This window comes from Oreochromis aureus, linkage group 3 (assembly GCF_013358895.1).
Source record: "Oreochromis aureus strain Israel breed Guangdong linkage group 3, ZZ_aureus, whole genome shotgun sequence".
In the NCBI taxonomy this organism is placed as follows: Eukaryota; Metazoa; Chordata; class Actinopteri; order Cichliformes; family Cichlidae; genus Oreochromis; species Oreochromis aureus.
In genome coordinates, this window is record NC_052944.1 from 75,244,296 (window position 1) to 75,258,264 (window position 13,969).

Sequence of the window (13,969 nt, forward strand, 5' to 3'; positions counted from 1 at the left end):
AGCAGAAGCATACTCCGTAATGTGCATTGTTATATGTATGTCAAATGTAAGGTGGTATTTGTCAATTATTGTATTTACCAACATCAAGAAGTCACAAGCAAAGAAAGACCAAACCATGGTGCATGTTTAAACAAGGAAGGTTTACTGGTCAAAATTATTTATTAAACAAATAAACCACATTTTTTAACACCAAAAAAATACACGTTCAAAGCAACACAACAGCAGCCCAATATCAGACAGAATCCCACTCTGTAGAGTGGGCTATCATTATGAAGCAGTTGGTTTTATTTTGTGGATTCAAGCTGCTCTTCATATTTTTGGCCACAAGATGTCACCAGAGAGGACTGTGTTGAAAAGCTTCGACTAATGAACCGTTTTTCAATACAAGCTTCAATGCTTCAGAAAGCTTCATTTGGCCATCACTACTAACCTGCAAACAGTAGCGGTTTTAGATATGGGCGACACGGGCGGTTGCCCGGGGCGGCATCGTGGTGGGGGGCGGCATCACGGGCAAAAAAAAAAAAAAAAATTGCTCGTGCTCATGCTGCCCCGACATCATGCCAGCGCATATTGGGAATGTCGTAGGCACTGATCGGTTTTCTATCGCCCATTTGCTGGGAGTAAGGGCGCCCTCCGTTTGCGAGGTGCGCCTGCTGCTTGCGGCACAGGGAGGAGAGGGCGGGGTGGCGGGGAATTCTCTGGCTGGCTGGAGCAGCATCTAATAACCAACTCGCAAAATAAAACAAAATAAAAACAAACCAACAAATACGAAAACACCAGACATTATGATACAAACTTATAATTTGCACCAATGTTTTTTCGAAATTCTATACGCGGAAAGTGAGCGCGAGAGCCCTCGGTGCGCCTGCTGCTGAAGTCAAAGTAAACTTTATTGTCATCTCCGCTACCAACAGTCCAGTATATAGAGAGACGAGACGACGAGGCTCCAGTTACAGCAGTGCAAGTAAACAAACAATAAATATGAGAAGAGTAAGAAAAGAAATATACACTTTAGGACTAGAGGTAAAGGGATCAATAACAATTTAAAATTTATCATTTACAGTGTGATGATCTCACACACAACCTGTCAAAAGGGGAGGGGCTCGGCTGCTTCCAGATAGAGCACATTTCATTCATAATGATGTAAATCCAAGCCATTATTTGAATCCTGGGTTGTGTGAAATCCCAGAAATACACCTTAGACAAAGTGAATCTGTGAGCTCAGGTGTAGCTAGTAGGTTATATTGTGGTGATCCTCGAGTTGGGGGATTTGTGTTCATGCTGGAGTGCAAAATTAAAACCAACGGAAGATGGACAAGAAAAGTTCAAAGCCATCAGGTGCTCAGTTTAGAAAAAAGAGAAAAGAAGAGGAGGAGAAATGAGCAAAAGATACAGGTAAGCAGATGTGTCATTGGATAATGGCAGGTCATCCTGAAACAATCAGAATCAGAATACTTTATTAATCCCTAAGGAAATTATGTGGGTTACAGTTGCTCCAAGAAGAAATGGTAAAAATAGTAACAGTAACAGACTAAACTCCAAACAATACATTATGTTACAGATTTTAATATTAATTAGTCAGTGTCAGTTGTTGATTTGTTCTGTTCTCATTGTATGACGAATTATGATGGCTGTTTGGTAGCTGTTTGCATACTATGCATTAGAGATGGCACGATAGCACTTTTTTATGTCCGATACCGATATCATAAATTTGGATATCTGCTGATACCGATATGAATCCGATATAGTGTGTTTTTTAATCAATAAAATTGTTTTTTTAATATCTTGCTGCATTTTGTATAAGTTCATCCTCAAGTTTAAATAAACAACAACACTAAAGCTATTCTGTTATACCTGTATGTAAAAAATACACTGCGCCCAAAATATTTCATAGTTCAGCAACACTGATCAATCTAATAAACTTAAACCTGCTCCATCCTCCCTATTCTGGTATTTTAAAGAGTACTTAGCAGAAATATTAAGCAACCTAACTAATAGGGTTGCAAACTCCCAGCAAAAAAAAAAAATAGGGAACCACCCCCCACCCTCCACCTCATGATGCTTAATCGACGTAATCAACTTTAATTTGATGCAGGGTGAAAAAAAATGCACAGAAATAAATTATTTTTCAAGAATAATTAAATAGATTCAACATCTTTCTTCTACAGAATTGCAGAATTCACAGATGGTACCTTCCCAAAGGAAAAAGTACTATAGCTTACTAGGGTATATTAGACTTAACAGTTACTATATACAGTAATGGACTTCTATACATTTTACATCAGATTAAAACTTTGGGTGTAAGATTCAGATAATTATTTATTAAAAGCTAGACATTTTAAATGAGAATAAGAAAGAAAAGTATGTCTTTGTGCCCCCTTTTCCCTGTCCATGCCCTATCGGCCCCCCCTTGCTAAACTTTGCTAGATCCGCCCCTGCACAGTTACCAGCCGTCAGCTACGTAGAAAAGGATCCTGGTGTAGAAAGTAATATTAAATAAATTCTAACAACAGCTTATCAAGCTTAAACGTGCTGCTGTTGTTCAGCCGCTGGTTTCCTCTTTCTGGAGCAAAGTGGGCCAAAAACAAAGAAGAGAGACGGACTCGTGACAGAAAAGCCGATCAGCTGATCATTAAGCAGTTTCACGATTGAAGTAGCAGCAAGAAGAGGCAGTCGCTCCATATATCGGTTGTCAAGCTTAACATGGGAACGCTTTACAAACATTCAGAGATGAACTTACACACTTGCTTTGCTTCTCTGGGATAACTTCCTCAGAGATGAAATGCTCGATTGCTAGCGAGGCTACAAATACACGCAGCCGCTCTATCACGTGAGCACACTGCTCCGACGTGCTACGGTTATGAGCCGAGTTACGCCGTGTCGCAAGTTTTGTGAGGTGTTTTTTTGATATTTAATGGATCGGATTACATTTTTTATTTCTCGCCGATATCCGATCCAGTAATTTAGGTCAGTATCGGACCGATACCGATACGTAATATTGGATCGGTCCATCTCTACTATGCATACTCCCTCTCTCTTCATATGTGTGTGTGTGTTTCTCTGGTGAAACTCAGTATGGTTCCGACAACAGTTTTATGTTAATGTACAATCCTTAATATGTTTTTTTGTGTGTGTGTGTGTGTGTGTGGGGGGGGGCAGAGGAGTGTTCGCCGGGCGCCAAACAGGCTAGGACCGCCACTGCCTGCAAATGATCTCTGACCAAAAAGTAGATCACAGGTAAGCAATCCAGGAATGCTCAAATAGCCACTATTTATACTAGCGCCCACTAATGCGCCAGGCTGAAAGTGGGTTGAACCGAGGAATAACATTCATCCTGCCACATAAGAAACATAGTATGGGAAAACAAACAACCGTTCATCAGTCATTAAAAAAAAATGAAAACATTCATTCATTAAAACAATCATTAAAAAATGAAATTTTGACAAGTGAATCATTTTACTTTCATATTATTGGCACTGACCTGTGTTGGAGCAGATTTATGAATAAAAGTGCAGTCTATTTTGTAATAATATCCACGTTATGGGTGGAAACATATTATTGTCTGTGCATGAAACACATAAGAGGAAGAGCTTTGCTGCGCATGTATATGTCTTTACTGCACTTCCACACGTGTTGCAGCAGCTCTACTTTTTGCTGTTATTACTTTATTTTATTTAATATTAAAATTTGTCCTCGTGTTCACCTTCACTGTAAATAGACTCACGGAATCTGATCCTCCTGCAGACTCCAGCCTGCTCCCTTGGTGATGACAGCAAACTATTATTATCAGTGATTTTCTGAGTCTGGTTGTCATAGCTGGACTGGCCATCGGGCATACCGGGCCCGATGGTGATTTTTCGTTTTTATGGGCCGATGGGTTTTTTTTTCCGTTTTTTTTCCGTAACGGTATAAACACTGAAAGGCAGTGGATTGGCCAGATCCTGGGAGATGTGTAAAAATAACTCAATTGTTTGGTGGTGGTATTGCGGAGCTTCCAGAGATTCAGTAACATTAGCAAGTGGTGGAGGCCAGCAGATGCAACACGCTGGCAGGTGGATGTGTCATGGCCCTGGGTCATGTGACCCAGTATTCTGAGTTTCTTGGTGTTTTGTTATTTTTAGTCTAGTTTCATTTCAGCTTATCTAGTTACTTTCTGCCATGTTTTGTGTCTAAGTTTTCCTTGGTTGTAAGATTCAAGTCATGGCCGTGTCTTATGTTTCCTGTTTTATTTTGAAAGAGCTTGGTGTGTTGTGTTTATTGTATTTAGTTTCACGTGTCCTGTCATTATGTTAATTGTTGTCAGCCGTGTTTCCCATGTGATCCGACTCCCCTTGATTATTCCTCATGTGTATTTAGTCTGTGTGTTCCCCTCAGTCAGTGTTGGATCGTCTGTTAACCTCACCACAGTTTACTTAGGTCTGCTCTATTGTTTCTCTGTGTTTTCTAGTTGCTCAGTGTTCTTAGTTGTCATAGTTTTTTCACTGAGTGTCTCAGCCTTTTTGATACAGAGTTCTATAGCCACCTTAGTTTCCCGAGTGGCTGGTCTTTCTTTTGCCATCTGCCAATAAAGGCTCGCTTATTTTTTTGAAACTACGTTTTGTCTCCACCGTGTCTGCATCTGGGTCTACCTCTCTCCACACACCGGCGCACCCCGGCGTGACAGGATGACGGAAAGGCAGGAGGAGCAGAGACCTGAGGCAGTGAACTGAACTTCAGGTAAGAAGTTATGACCTGCAGTCTATCTGATATAAACCAAGTTTAGGTGGAGTTTATTTTCGTTATGCTGACTTTTACAGTCAGTTACAATAACTCGTTTCTATACTGCTGGGCGGGTGCTATGATATTATTGATGTTGAACTTGTTTTATCTTATTTATAAGGTTAGTTATTAGAGTTTCCAACCGTCCCGTTAAAAAACGGAATCGTCTGGTATTCAGAGAAAATATTGCGCGTTTGGTATTGAGGTGAAAAGGAACAGTTTGTCCCGTATTTCAGCTACAATGAAAAAGACACAAAGCTGCAGTTATTCTGTGTCTTTGCTGCACAGCTGCCTCTTCTCCTCCCTCCTCCCTCTCCTGTTTCTACTTCAATCATGAAACTGATCAGTGATCAGCTGATCGGCTTTTCTCTCTTGTTTGTTTATCGCTCTGAATCTTACAACAAACGTCTTCATCTGATGTAAAATGTATAGAAATCCATTATTGTACATAGTAATTTTTTTTTTTTTAGGGTCCCATCATATTTTCTTCAGAAGTAGCTAAGTACTGTTTATGATGCCAGTATTTTCCCACATTTTCTAGATTCTGTACCAGGACTGTGTGTGAAATGCCATCAAAAAGTCAATTAAGTTTTTCTTTCTCATCTGTCTTTCTATCTCCTTTCACTTTTTAAAGGTTGCCATGTTAGAAGAAATATTTTCCCTGCCATGCTGTGTGGGTTTTTTTTTTTTTTTTTTTGTCCCAGTCCAGCCCTGGGAGCAGCTACAGCAAAAACGTGGTCACCTCTAAATTTATGCTAAAAACACTGTTTGGTCTGATCAGCTTCTTTATACGACTCATTAACAACAAATTTATCCTTTTAGTTGTGCAACACGAATAAAAACAAAGAGCTGCTCCAGTGTTACAAAAAGTGAAAAAACAGACCTGACAAAGGAGAAACTGAATGGTTAACATTCAGTTTCTCAGAGCAGCTGAATAAAGCTGTGAGGAACTGAATGTTAGTTAATTGCTGAATGTTGGTTAATTGCACAGAATATTAAATAACACTAAAGAAGTCTAATTTTGATTAGTTCACATGTTAACTGATCAAACTAACAGGGTGTCATGCAAACTATTAAATTAACTTTATAAAAAGTAAATTCAGAATTTAGTGAGACAGAAGGAACTTAAGATGCTGGTGTCATAAATATGAAAGACTAAATGCTAAAAGAAAAACTGAATAATGCTGCGGGAAATTAGTTAAATTTACAATAATTATTAAGTATATTTTCATGTTTAGTAAATATGATAGCAGTCTTTGATCTGTCTGAGTTTAAAGAAATGCTCTTAATAATAGATTGCATTTATATAGCGGTTTTTAGGCACCCAAAGCGCTTTACAACTTACCAGAACAGAGAGAGAGGGGGGGGGGGATCGAGCTGGCAACCTTCTGGTTACAGATGAGCTTCCAACCCCCGGAACCACGGCCGCCCCGCTTACAAATAGCATATTAGCATATTTCGTCCTCTTTTTAAAACGAACACCTCTGTGTTGAAACACACGCAGAAATTAGCATGGTGTGAAAATCTACAGAGAGACTAATATATATTTGACTGATATCATCATGCTGTTAAATGTAAAGTCAGGTCGTAATAATCCAAACTGGGCTTATTTTACACATCATCACAGGCTTCCAGTTTCAAGATAAGATATTAGTCCCACAGCAGAAAGTGGACAGTAGAAGTTAAGAGCATTAAAAGTTAAGTAAAAAAATAGAATACGATAAAATGATAAAATAATAACATACTTTACAAAATAGAATAAAATGATTTGTTATATCAGGAAAATTGCACATTAGGGAGACTGGCAAAGATTACCTGTGTCTGTCTGTGTGCACGTGTGTGGTCATCTGCAGAGACCATGTTATAGAGTCTGACAGCAGTGGGAAGGAAAGACCTGCGAAATCTCTCCATCCCACATCGTGGGTGCTGCAGCCACTGAAGGAGCTGCTCAGGGATGACAGCTTAGCCACCATTCTCCCTCACTCACCACACTGGAAGTCTACCACCAGCTCCTTGGTTTTATTAGTGTTGATCTGGAGGTAGTTCAGCTGGCACAAGTCCACAAAGTCTCTGTACTCCTTGTCGTCCCCATCAGTGATGAGGCCGACTATTGCAGAGTCATCAGAGGACTACTGCAGGAAGCACTGGGTGGAGTTGTGGGAGAAGTCTGCAGTGTAGATGGTGAAAAGGAACAGAGCCAGAACCGTTCCCTGTGGGGCCCCCGTACTGCAGACGACCCTGTCCGACACACAGCCCTGAGTCCTCACATACTGTGGTCGGTCGGTGAGGTAGTCCAAAATCCAGGTAGTGAGGTGATGGTCCACTCCAGAGTTCTCCAGCTTGTCCTTCAGGACTGCGGGAAGAATAGTGTTGAAGGCACTGGAGAAATCAAAGAACATGATTCTCACAGTGCTCCCAGCGGTCTCCAGGTGAGAGAGGGAACGATGTAGGAGGTGAATGACGGCATCATCCAGTCCAGTGCCAAGTAAAGCCCGCACTCTTCCTCTGAGCACCAGCTTTTCTATTGGTTCAAACACAGAGGTGGAGGGCTACGTTTTTTCTTTGTGAAAAGACAACTTAAAAGCTTCATGTTTAAATGTTTTTTATCTAGAAAAGCTAAAAAATGTATCATTGAGTAGTTTTTCAACATAATCTGAGTTTTTGTGATAAATATTTACATGTACTTATATGCCACAATTTTCCTCTCTTACGTGCTTTCTGTCTAACATTCAAACTGATGGATGCATCAGACAGCAACTTAGGTTTTGTATGTTGTCCAAGGATATTTGGCATGCAGACTGGAGCAGCAAGGGATCAGTTCACAAGCTTTATAATTAGTGGATGATCTGCTCTACCTCCTGAGATGAAGCCACTCCAGGAATGCCAACAATTATCCATCTGTTTAATAGAGACATCAGTTGTCCCCTTGTGTCAACATCTTGTAGTTTGGTTAATGAATAAATGTATTTCCTCCCACATAGTTTATTTATGGCCACTAGAGGGAGATGTTGGACTTTAAAGACTAACATTGATATAAACAGATCATCATCATTTCTTTAATATTTTGTCAATAATAAAATGACAGTAATGTGATTACACTCACCAGTGTTAGTAATGAACAAAATCACATAAAACAAACAAAGAAAAACCCATCTCAACATTTATTTATTCAATGGACTTTATTGTCTCCAAACAGAACTGTTCTGGACTCACACGTCCAAGTTAATAGCACCAGCATGTACAGATAAAGAGCAACAAATTAAAAGTTCATCTACTTCACTGATTCTTTTATGTGCAGCATGTTTCAAGCATGACAGAGATTCTCTGTTAAGCCGTACACTAGACAACACTATATACCACTAAACAAAGCTCCAGCTGTGGGTCTTAATGTTATGGACATGTGCTTATGTTATTTGGAGAATGTAGAAATATTCTTGTGCTTGATTCTAATCTGCTGTCAAGTCTCATATACAGAAAAATTGCAGTTACTAGAACACAGAACAAACACCAGGTAAAACTGTTCAATCAATAAAACTAATTTCACTTTGATCTGAGACAAACTGAAGTGATTTACACATCTCTGTTATCAGGCTGTAGAAATAAACAGCAGCACTGAGAGTGTGCTCAGTGGTTAAAATATTTCTCGTCACCATCTGATAACAACTGTGATTGTGTGGAAGAAGGGTCACATGACTTGCAAAACACTCCTTTCAGTGTGAGTGCAGACAAGAGTCTGAGCAGAAAGCCCAGCTGAACACAGATCGATAACCAGCTTTCTGATACCAGTTATCTGCTGCTGGAGTTTTAATGTAGGTTTGTCAAGCCAGCTAATGACTGACTGTGTTCAACTACCCTCACAGTATACACTGCAGGTTTTTATACGTTTTTTCATCTCTGTGAGACTTGAATTTGTTTTAATATGAGTTATATAAAGGATCTCACAAACTGAATATTTTGTGTTCACAGGCTGAAGTTACTTTTTTTTTTTTTTTTCTCTATCAACAGAAAAAAATAGTTTGAAAATACAAATCCTGTAATTTCCAAATACAGGACATAAATATGAAAACCTATGCTACAGAAAAGTACAAAGATGAGCAGCTGAAAGCCCCAAATAATTCCCATCAACAAATCGCACAAAAACTGTAAGGATGAACAAACACTGTAGTTCAGAGTCTCTGACAGGCAGCACAGAGACACACTGACACAGTCTGAACAGGTTTGATGATAATCAGAGAAATTTAACTCTGACATGTTTGATGTCTGTCTGCTGGATGATCAGATCATCTGTTTGTACCTGAATGTTCACTGACAACACTGAGAGTCTGAACAGCAGCAGGAGAAAAACTCTGAGACATTTCAAACAACCTGCAATTCATCAGGAGGCTGGTATGAATCCTGACTCTGCTGTTGTTTATGTTTTCTGTAGATCAAAAAACCAACAACAGCAGCAACAAGAAGCACAGCAGGAATACACACACCAACTATCAGTCCAACAGATCCATCCTCCTTCCCTCCATCCTCTGTGTGTCCTCCTTCTTTTCCTACAAGTGAGAAATAGCTGTGAGATGCTTGGAAAAAATAAAACGGCAACCAGGAAGCAGCGTTACCTCTGATCACACACACTCAACTCTACTCACTCACCTGGAGGATCGACTCTCAGGTAGATGCTGATGAGCTCCCATGATTGTGTTTCTTCCATGAAGACACGACACTCATATGTTCCAGTGTCATTAATCGTCACATTGTTCAGAATCAAAGACACGTCTCCATCCTTCATTTGTCTGTCCTGCAGATCCACCCGGTTCTTAAAAGATGGATGCTGTTCATCTGGAAGAGAGCGACCATCCCGGTACACAAACACATGTTTATCTCCCAGGTCAGATCTGCTCCACTCTACCCTCACGATGTTGTTGTTTGGAGCTCGACATGTCAGAGTGACGTCCTGTCCAGACTCAGCTGTGATGTTTTTCTGATCTGAAAGAGGAAACGACACAGAGCAGAGAGGTTAAAGGTCAAAGTACAACTGTTCACTTCTGCAGATGAGTCCAGGTTGTGGGATGGATGGGCCTTCCTCCTCCTCCCTCCATGGCATTCTCGGCTCACACTCAACAGCCTCACATACCTTTTCCCATCAAGCTGTCAATCATCTAACAATACTTATGAACAAGTTCAAGCTCTAAACACTCCACTTCATGGGGATTCCTGCTTCCAACTTGCCTGCTTGCCTTCCCAGGACTCCTCTATGAACAGACTGGTAAAAATGACACAACAGAAAGTATTGAGAGGGGGAAATAATAACAGATAATTATAACGATTCATCCCAAATGATATGAAATGACTTCCCTTTTTTAAACCACAATAATCCCGCAATATGTAAACAACAGACTGAAGAATCTCCATCATGGAAAGAAAAAAGTTCAGAAAGCAGAATGTGCCACGCCCTCCATGAGGTGTAATCAACCCATCACTGCCACTGTAGTGTAGAAATGTGTAAAATTACAGAGACATTTCTAGTTGCTCATTACCCAGACTTCCCAGTTTTATTAATAACTGTGTTTTTAAGAAAACCCCCCCCAGAAATTTCTATGTTAGAAACTGAAAAACTGAAACTTTCTGGTAGTTAATTGTTGAGTTGAAGGTCCTAAATGTCCCTCAAACGACACTCATGCTACATGCACACATCTCTGCATCTCTAGCATTCAAACACACTTTGTAGACTTTATGTAATGAACTGTATATTTGGTCTTTTTCAAGGAAGAAATTTTCAATAATTGTTTTCTCAAAAGCCTTATTTTCATGCATTTACTACTACTCGGGAAAACGTGATTGGTCGCATGGTGTGCCTATCAAAATAAAGACCAATCAGTACACACTGCTGATTGTAAGCTTATATAAAATAATATATACATTTTCTAGCTGTATACCGATTACTGATACTACAACACATCACACTGACACACACATTACACTTCTTTGTGTCTGTCACTGCTGGATTACAGTCCACACAGACCCCACCGAGCCTCATGTCACCTTCACACACACAAACTGAATCAATATGAAAATAACTCTTTGAGAAATATTAATAATAATTTAACCAGAGTGATACTCAGTTTGTTTTATAACAGTTTAATCTCACCTGCAGAGATGAACAGGACAAACACCAAAGTGGAGCAGAGTGACGCAGTTACAGCAGACATGTCCGTGTTCTCTGTTTCTGCTGATCTGACTCTTAGTTTGTTCTAAATGTCTGAATCTGTTGGTATTTTCACTCAATAACTGAACCTGAGTTTAAACCTGAACACATCAGATTAAATTTAAGGTTTAAATAAAGATAAAGCTGCGGTTCAAACTCTTCCGTGTCCCGTGAGGACGTCGCGTTAAAGTGACGTTTGGTAGGTTGGACTGAGAATGCGCAGAAATAAGTGCGTCATAACAAACGAGGCGAAGTGGAAAAGTTTTAGTGTTCAGTTGTTGAACGATCTCCACAGAACAAAATCAGAACCTCTCATGTGTCGTCATGTATGAACAGTTTTTGTTTCAGTCGCTGAAGCAGAAGTACGTTTGGTTTCTGACGGCAGTTTGATTCTCGTTTCATCGTCACAAACAGAAATACTGAATCAATATGAAAATAAGTCTCAGGGAAATAGTTTTACTATGAAGCCAATACTATTACTTCCTGTTTTATGTCAAAGTTAAATCTCACCTGCAGAGACGAACAGGACAAACATCAAAGTGGAGCAGAGTGACGCAGTTACAGCAGACATGTCCGTGTTTTCTGTTTCTGCTGATCTGACTCTTAGTTTGTTCTAAATGTCTGAATCTGTTGGTATTTTGACTCAATAACTGAACCTGAGTTTAAACCTGAACACATCAGATTACATTTAAGGTTTAAATGAAGCTGAAAGTCCTCGAATGTTAGAAGAGATTGTGGTCGCAAATTTTGAAGCCATCCTGATAACCTTCTCCCACCAACGATGTGGAGATCCAACCTCTTTAGAGCCAATTAAAATTCAGACACTCAAAAAGATGCTCTGTAAAAGAGTAGAATCCTCGGAACAGAGTTTAATACACTGAATCATATGAACAGCAGGAAAAATACATACAGACATTTAGCAAGAAAATTGCAAAGCAGAAAAGCAAGCAAAGGGAAAACCCCGGGGTGTACAGCCTTAAGCACAGACAACAGAGCGACACAGAGATGGACAGGAAGCAGCAGCAGCAGGAGGAAAAAGCCCTGGGGGTGTCCTCTGGTCCCCTAATATAGGGACCAGTATCCCCGCCCCCTGCTGCTGGGTAACTTTCCCATGCGCCCAACACAGCTGCAGGGGTCAGGTAGCGGCCAAGGTCTTGGCCAAAGGCCAGTCAGGACTCTGAGGCTGTCCCAATTCAGGGTATGCACGCTTGAAGTACGCACACTACGCGTACTACGTACGGTGCGTACTACAAGTACGGGAAGTGCGGAAGTGAGAGGCTTGTGAAATGGGACGGTCTAGCCTTCGTCGCGCCGTTCAGGTTGCCTAGCAACCATGATACTAACCGCGAGAAATGTTTCATACAGCTTTGTGTGACAGAAATGAAGGAGAAAGAATGTTTTGTTGGTCATTCATTTTTGTCATGACATCACTTTGATCAGTTGAGACCACAGGACTGTAAAACATGATAGTTGGGCTTCATTTCTGTACTGAACAGTCATTTCAAGATTAGTTAGTAAATAATAATTAGCTAATGTTGTTCATGAGACTAAAGTCATCTCACTGTGGTAATGTTAATATAATATGGACAATATTATATGTATTGTCAGAATATATATATCTATATCTATATCTATATCTATATATATATATATATATATATATATATATATATATATATATATATATATATATATATATATATATATATATATATATATATATATATATATATATATATATATATATATATAGATAGATAGATAGATAGATAGATAGATCACCCAGCACGCCCCTGTGGGCGGTTTATCCTTCAAGCTCGGGTCCTCTACCAGAGGCCTGGGAGCTTGAGGTCCTGCGCAGTATCTTAGCTGTTCCCAGGACTGCGCTCTTCTGGACAGAGATCTCCGATGTTGTTCCCGGGATCTGCTGGAGCCACTCGCCTAGCTTGGGAGTCACCGCACCTAGTGCTCCGATTACCACAGGGACCACCGTTACCTTCACCCTCCACATCCTCTCGAGCTCTTCTCTGAGCCCTTGGCATTTCTCCAGCTTCTCGTGTTCCTTCTTCCTGATATTGCTGTCATTCGGAACCGCTACATCGATCACTACAGCCGTCTTCTTCTGTTTGTCTACCACCACTATGGGGGGCATCTTTACACAGCCTGCACCTGGGGTCTTGCCTGGTGTGATAGACCCCAGCCTCTATGGATCTTGTACTCAGAGCTTGTTCTTGTGCTGGCATGATTAGTGCCTCTGTGCTGTCTTTCAGTCCAGCTTTGTCCAGCCACTGGTAGGATTTCTGGATATCAGCCACCTCCGCTATCTGCCGGTGGTCCATACCGTGCAGGGGCCTGTCCTTCCATGATGGTTCCTCGCCTTCCTCCTCTTTCTTGGGTTTCTGCTGCCTGAGGTATTCACTGAGCACGCTGTCAGTTGGGGCCATCTTCGTGATGTATTCGTGGATGTTTCTTGTCTCATCCTGGACTGTGGTGCTGACACTCACCAGTCCCCGGCCCCTTCCTTCCGCTTAGCGTACAGCCTCAGGGTGCTGGACTTGGGGTGAAACCCTCCATGCATGGTAAGGAGCTTTCTTGTCTTTATGTCAGTGGCTTCTATCTCCTCCTTTGGCCAGCCTATTACCCCAGCAGGGTACCTGATCACGGGCAGGGCGAGGTGTTGATGGCCCGGATCTTGTTCTTACCGTTCAGCTGACTCCTCAGGACTTGCCTGACCCTCTGCAGGTACTTGGTGGTTGCAGCTTTCCTAGCGGCCTCTTCATGGTTCCCATTCGCTTGCGGGATCCCCAGGTACTTGTAACTGTCCTCTATGTCTGCAATGTTGCCTTCTGGTAGTTCAATCCCCTCAGTTCTGACTACCTTCCCTCTCTTTGTTACCATCCGACTACACTTCTCCAGTCCGAATGACATTCCAATGTCATTGCTGTATAGCCTGGTAGTGTGGATCAGTGAATCGATGTCTCGTTCACTCTTGGCATACAGCTTGATGTCATCCATGTA